Source organism: Ascidiella aspersa, chromosome 5 (genome assembly GCF_963924565.1).
Source record: "Ascidiella aspersa chromosome 5, kaAscAspe10.2, whole genome shotgun sequence".
NCBI lineage: Eukaryota > Metazoa > Chordata > Ascidiacea > Phlebobranchia > Ascidiidae > Ascidiella > Ascidiella aspersa.
In genome coordinates this window covers 3411161-3419335 of record NC_139451.1, presented here as the reverse complement: position 1 = coordinate 3419335, position 8175 = coordinate 3411161, and positions in this window count along the sequence as shown.

Genomic DNA, 8175 nt, shown 5'->3' with positions numbered 1-8175 from the left:
GCAAATCCGTTTTATTTTTAATTAAATTGTTTTCTTTGAAAAAATGGTAACTTCTTAAATATACACTAATATTTCAATTAGGCCTTCATGGACCCCTTAAAACTAGTTCACGGACTCCCAAGGGGTCCATGGACCCCAGTTTAAGATCCCCTGCTCTAAAAGAACTCTAATTAAGTCACAATTAGAGCAAATCAATTTCAAGGCCACTCTTTATCACAACAATAGAATGGTAACTTTTAAATTAAAATTAGCCAACTTGTACAAATATAAGTAATCACTCATCTAAAAACTAACAAAAACATATAGCAAACAAATTGTCTTAAGCAAAATGTAGAAAAAATAACCTACTTTTATTTCAACACCTTGTTTCAACCCAAGTCATTTGTTCAAAAGACCTAAGTCAATTCATGTAATTTGTCCGAACTACTTACATCAAGTCAAGTCATTTAAAAACAGTGATTTGAGTAAACTTAAATCAAGTCATTCAAGTCGTTCACTTAGTGAATATGCTGTTGCTGCCAGGCATTGTTTCAATTGTAAAATTGTTCTTTGGACAAAATTTGATTAAACGTTTCGAACACCTATTCAGGCAATCTTCATCAGTGCAATATAATTGCAACTATAGGCGAAAACATATTTATATTTATACAAGGCAAACAATAAACGAAAGAAAACAACAATGAACCGCGTTGAAAAGGTGCGATATATATATAGGCTATATATATATATGTTTTCGACTTTAGTCGCAACTATATTGCCCTGATCATTGACTTAAGTCATTAAATAACATTTGTGATAAGGATAAGAGTCTTTTTATGATGTACATTTATAATTGTAACGCGTTTTTTTTTAGTGGACGATTTAAGGTGCCTGGGCAAGGCTTGGCACAAAAAATGCTTCACATGTGAAACGTGCTACCGACCGCTAACCCACGACAGCTGCAAAGGGGTAAGAAAACTTTAATATAAACACTTAAGTCAGTATTTTAGTTGATTTTACGAGATATTAAGCCAAATAATATCTCTGACGGAATAAGATTTAAAATCCCCCTGTAATAGGACCTAATCTTGTTGGAAAAAAAGTCTTAAATTTACCGAGATTAGACCTACAAGGACCTAATAAAGCCAAATTCGCAGTAATATCAACGACAGAATAAGACCTAAAATAGCCTGAATAATAACTAACCCTAAAAAAGTCGAAATAGTCCTTTTATTGAGTTTTTTGTTTTGTTTTGCAGTATAACAAGATACCCAACTATGCAGCCCATTGCCCAAGTAAGTGCAACTTAAACTAAAAATGCATCAAATTAACGGATTGTAACCGGTAATCACCAATTTGCTTGAGTTATTTGAATTAGAAAACAAGCAGAGTTGTCTATTAGTGTCCCGGTCGGGTAAGATAGTTTCGTTTAAAGCACAAAGTCACACATATAATAGTAAAGCCACAATGCAGTTTACGGTCGCAACAAATGAGCTTTTGAGCATAAATAAACCTTGAAAACGTGCAAGTAAGTTTGCAAACTTCGGAATAAATCTTAAGATAATGGTTGGAGGTTTTGGTTAGACGTAGGATGAATATCAAAGCCCATACAGAAGTAGGTAGCATTTTGTAAAGGTTTCAAATATATCTTATAATGGTTGAAGGTTGTAGTTAGACGTAGTAAGAATACGAAAGTCCATGCAAGTAGCATTCTGAACTTTTCGAATAAATCTTAATTCGTTTCCAACATGATTATGTTCAATAAAACGTTCAAAATGCTACCTGTATGGACTTAAAAAGATGAACTATTAAACCTAAAGAAAATTCAGTCTAAGAAACAGTCACAATCTTTTGTTTCAAAAAAAGTCTGTTTTGCCGAAAAACGTTAAAGTCAACATGATGATTCAAGAACTACAATAAGCTTTATTATTTTAAAACAATTTGCGTAGTACAGCGTAAAGCTGGTAAACGCAAAATGCACTTTAACTAGTTTCTTGCTTGCGCTAAAAATTTTTTGTTATTAGGTCATTAAAGTCTCATATATTCCAAATGATTCATCTTTGTCATGTTTTAAATACGTCAGCAACGTAATATTTTCACTGGATGTCCTACTTTACTAAGTCTTCTTTTTTTCCGTTTACGTCAATTGTATTTATTTAAATTTAAAAATAACCTAGAACGTTTCAAAGTACGACGTAATAGCTTAATATTTGGGTCGAAATTCGTTAGCAAAAGCCCGCGGGCGCCAGCATGCGGAACAAAATAAAACGCGTTAAAATGGTCCGTTTGTGCATTCGAGCTCCAACTGAGTAGCTTAGTCCGTAGGGCAACGATCCTGGTTTGCGAGTTCGAACCTCACCACTGGCTAGTTGTTTTTTGTTTCTCGCCTTGCTTATATTGTAACCCTGAGTAAATTTGCTGGTTTCGGTAATGGTATGCGAAGGTCCCGGTATGACCGAGGCTGTGAGTTCGAATCTCACGACTTGCTAATTTACGAAACAGGATGCAGCAGACCTGGCGTTGCTCACACGTTAATCCTAGTTAGGCTGACTGATTCCGGTACTTCCCGTAAGCATCTGGTTCCCTCAGTGCCGGTTTAAACATTAGGTTACTAAGGCTATAACCTTAGGCCCTGGAAAAATTCGGCCCTTCAATTTTTTAAGGTTAAATTTTGTAAGTCTGATAGTGATACAGAACTAGTACCAGTTCAGTACAGTTTTTACAAGACTGAGTCGAGTCAATATGTGCCTTGTGTGAGAGATTTTGTAGCTTGGCTTGCAAAATTTGTCCCTTCTTTCTCCTTAATCCGACCCTGGGCGTCTTATATAATGTCGATGGCCAGTACGACTTCAGAAGGACTAGAGTTTGCATATGAATCTTCCAGTATGTACAAACTGATAATTTTAAAATCCTGTTTTTTTTTTTAATGTTTTTAGGTAAATATCAACTATAAATAAAACATATTATTTTGTTAAGCAGGTTAAAGCACCATTAAAATCAATGGGTCATGTTGGAAAAAAACACAGATTATATCAGTGCTTCTTACATTTTTCTAATTACAGAAAAATGTTATATATGTTTTTTTGGGGGAAGTGTTTATGGTAATTTTGTTCAGCATACTTTTAACAAATCTTCTGTTTCTGTTTTTGTTTAGAAAGTACATAAGATTCAAAGACAAGCAAGGAACGCGACTTAAACCTAAGCATGATGTCAATATATTTTTTTCTCGATTTACTGAGTTGCCTTTATTTTTGATTTAGTGTCTTTTTATTGATTTGTTGCTGAAGTGTTGTAGTATTTTGGTAAAAGGTAATATCGTAATACTTATACGTTGGGATACGTTTGTACCTGCTTTTTGGCTGTAAATAAACGAAAATGTAGTTTTAAAAACTAGAGATGTACTGGTAATAGGCCTAAGATCAGTGTTGAAAGTATCCCGTGTCTCTTTTTGTCACCGCAGGCCATTCCAATATTTCAATATTGTCCTCGGAACAATTTTTGTTACGGCAGACAATGGAATAAAACATTTCATAATGTTTCAGCTTAACAAAAATGCAGTCCATCTAACAATTTTGTTTTAAATTAAAAAAAATATTTTTGACAATTTTTCTTGTCTAATATTTTTGTTCCCGCTGAATGAAATTGGGAACAAAAATGGGAACATAATGCAAATTCCCATAAGACCATCTCCTTAAAAGTATTTTAACTAGGTTTTTAGGTTATATTAGTGCCTTGCAAAGTGCGATGTTCAAAGTTACTTGTTTTAGACGGTCCGTTATGACGTAACAGTGTGATATAATCTCTGAAAGTTCTATGCGCCCTGTCAATTTTTTTCACCCTGCCTAAGATTTTTTCTTTGCTCAAAAAGAACACAAACAATACAATGCAAATGAAGTTTTACTTTAAGAGAATTTGTTACCTTCTTAGCAATATCATTTTAGGCAAATACCTTAAGAAACAACAAGCTCGGTAAATTTGTTTGGCAGATTCACATCCTGAATATTTGGTGTTTTTCTTTAATTTTTAATTGGAAAAATTGGTAAGATCTGGACATTATTGCAATTCGTAAATAGGGCGATTATTTTTTGACCTGAAAAATGAGAAATTTTAATCTGAAAAATTGAAATTTTGACAAATTTTTACCTGAAAATATATTTTTTTGACAAAATTTTGACCTGTTAGAAATACATTGATTTAAACAACAAATATTGTCGTTTAAAGTACTGCACTAGTGTCTTGTCGTCGTCAACCACACGTTTTTGATGTTTTGCTGAGTGCCGGTCGAACACAAATCAGTTAATTTTCGGATTATGCAAAACTTATGCAACGTATAGGTAATATTTTGTCATTAAAAAAAGACAAACAACTACTAAAATGGCAAAGAAAAACAACACGCTGGTTATTTAAAAAAAAATTTGTGTAAATAGTTGAAATACTAAGCGATTTATGCGTATTTTTAATCGATTTTCATTGGAAATAATTTTGACAAATTTTGACCAAACGTGCAAATCTTGACAAAATTTTGATGATTTTGATTCGTGCCTTACACGCAACTTTGGTAAAGCACAAAAACGAAAAATAACATTGGGCAGTATCAAATAAGATCTGTAGAATAGTACAACTATACAATATCCCCTGGTAAAATTAATTATCAGTACCGTGCTATAACCCCCAGCAGGGGCTATTGTATATACAACAACAGCAACCCCCGTTTAGTTTCGACTTTTCACCTGGATAAGGAGAATCACTGGTTGTACGGGTGAAATTAAATTGTTGTATTGATTTTTATTAACTCCAAAACCTAAAAAACAGACCGACACCATTCACATATTTGAAAATGTAGCTGACCATTTATTTGTCCGTTATGTACCTATTTTGTTCTGTATTATTTAGCAACCGGTGGTCAGTGATTACCAAATAGCAGATAAAACAACACTGAGGTTTCTGACTTTTCAGCCTATTTCAGTAACCAGCGAACAACTTTTTTTTATATATATTCTGCTGGAAGAGCAACACTCGTTATAAACAACGTTTAGATTAGAATGTATCTTTTATTTTGCGATAGCGTGTCCAAAATGTTTACAATCACATGAAATACAAATCTACTAAAATTATTTATTACAGTGCAATGTTAGAATGACGGAGTCTACAACGCTTATATCTGTAGAAGTGTTTACAACACTGCTGATACAGAAATATATGGGTTTGAACCATTTATGATTTTCTAGCTTAAGAGCTGCGATGATCAAAATTCAAAATCCCAAGTAGTTTGTATATTAAAAAACAGCATGCCAAACGTGAACCATGAGGTCATCACATTGCCCAACCACGTAGTATGACGTCACTTGTATTTCAAAACACAAAAAAACTTAAAAACGAAAATACACGACTGGAATTTGCTGTACAACCTTTATATCTGTTGAAGTTGTTTTATTTCAAAGTTCTTTTGATGCGCTGATGGCCCTATTTTGTGTTGAAGACCAAATTAGAAGGATTTAGCTCGTCAAGTTAATTCAGATGTTAATGATTAATAAAGATACCTGAAAAATTCTAGGTATTGTTACTTGATAGAATGACGTGAGGCATTCGAAACGCTTAAAAGAAGAAAAAAATGATTATTTTGAAACAATGGGCTTTGTTTTTATCTTAAGAAAAATATAATATTGCTTCAAATCAATTTTGTGTTTTTTACGAGAGAACTAAATACAACTTTTATTAAATTCTATCAGTTCTTTCATTCTCATATTAGGCTGATAATCTTAAACTGCTTATAAAAACAGGTAAAACATAAAATCATTTCTTAAATTATAACAGAAATATATATTTCGCCTATAAGGCATCATCAGTTTCTTAATTCGAATGATTTCTTACTACCTAAAGTGTTTCAGCTCATATTAGGCTGATAAAGGAAGACAGTGCGAAAGATTATAATAAATCTTAAAACACACTTCATTCAAACCATGTAACCTGATAATTTTAGGTCAAAATACAGCTCCAACAAAGAATACTGATTTTTTTTAACAAATAATAATAAAGCAACTTTATCCTTTTTATGAAGCAATGCAAAACACAGTGACTATACAGTTGTCCGTTCTGGTTGATATTGCGGAGAGTAGAAGACGCGAGCCGAACGAACAAGCCACGAATTAGTCGAGTGCTGAAAAAGCTGCAACTCTTGCTATGGCTGTGTTTGTGCGACCGGCGTGTTCCGCACCCACTTACTGTAGAAGTATCGCGAATACAGAGCTACGTTTTGCAAGACTGCCTTTCTTAGAATGTAAAAAGTTAGACCAAGTGAAAACGTAAACCTTAATATATTAAAAGGGGTAAATTCCTATTCTACCTAAAAACAATTGTACAAAAATTTACCAGTGTTGCAAACGTGTCATTTGAGAAAAACACTTAAGTCAAAGTCAAGTCATTAGAGAAAGTCATCTCCAAGCCAGATTACTAATATAAATTAACCCCAAGATTACCCAGTTACCAAAAAGTTCCTTGCAAAACAGTATATAGCCTAAATTCTACGGCTTCTTCAAAAAATGCTGCCTATTTGGGTGTTGTAGTAAGACGTATTAAGAGTATCAAAACCTATACAGAAGTAGGTAGCATTTTGAACGTTTCGAATAACTCAAATGAATAAACGTTCAAGTAGTTACCTACTCCTGAATGGACTTTGATACTCTTACTACGTCTTACTACAACCTCCAACCATTATGCTCCAAAATTAATTGCATTTATGTAGATTCGTAAATGTGTGCGTCTTGTTCAGACACTGTTTTTTTCAAACACACCTTTAAAGCAATTAAAATAAGAAAAGAAGTCCTGACCATTCTTTTACCGGCTGTTTAACTATCACTCCTAACTTAGCCCAAGTTATGCCTATTACTTCTAACTTTGCCCAAGTTATGCCAAAGGCGGAACTAACACTTACCCCGTTGCACAATGTTTGCCAAGTTGAGTTTGTTGATCGCATACTAGTCACGAGAGCAAACAAGCCACTACATTGGGAGATGGAAATTTACATACAAGTATTGGCAAATAAAATTAACGACCAAACCCCAGGTTTCACAAGACAAGACCACTAAGATTTTCATTAAGGATGTATTTTAATTTGGGTTATTTATCTTAAGTTTTGCATATAAAACTACTTGTTTACACCAGTGCCATCATAATGCTGTTAGAAGCTATATGTTACGTTTTTGATAAATTTACTTGACTTAAGAAAGGCAACTTTGCAAAATGTAAAAGGTGTATGTTGTAATGACCTAAGTCGATTACATTTAACAATTTATTATTAAATTGAGCTATTTATCTTAAGTTTTGCACGTAAAACTATTTGCTTGCTGTCTGTTGCGTTTTGGGTTATTTTTACTTCAGTACTTCCTCACTCACGGAGTTTTCCTATTTTTGTTTTTTTATATATGACAAGAACTTGACTTGGAATTGACTTGCTCTAAGTTATGACTCGATTGGGACTTAGGTCTTTCAAAATGACTTGTTTACAACACTGTTGGTTACTCTTCTTACCGTCTTTGATTGGCTAACATCGATCATTCAAAAACCTGAAAAAATAATGCTTGTTCCTGCCAACTTAGAAACTAAATACGCACGGTTAGGCGTAGTAAAAATATCAAAGCCCATACAGAAGTAGGAATCGTTTTGAACGCTTCGAATAAATCTTAAGTTAATGGCTAGATGTTGTAGTTAGACGTAACAAGGATATCAAAGCCCATACATGGTAGCATTTTTAAAGTGTCGAATAATTCTTTATTCATTTTAACTGTTGAAAATGAATAAAGAGATATTCGAAAGGTTCAACATAATACCTACTTCTAAATAGGCATACTTTGCCATAATGGCTGGAGGTTGTAGTTAGAAGAATGAACACCAAAGTCAACACACAGGTACAGTTCTTGACAATGAACTTAAATGTATTCGAAACTAAACATGCTACGTATTTCTTCCGCACAGGATTTAAGCTTAATTCCAAATCTAAACACGTATAATTGTATAAAAGCCTTTGCCTTGAAAAGCTTCAATGTTGATATATTGCTAAAATTAACTTGACAAAGCGCAGTATATGGAGCGCGAATAGATTACGTACGGCGAACATATTCAGGAAATGTCAATCCCAGCAGAGTCGCCCGTTTTTACATAACTTGATTGGTAAGCGTTGCATTTTAGTGCCTTACCACA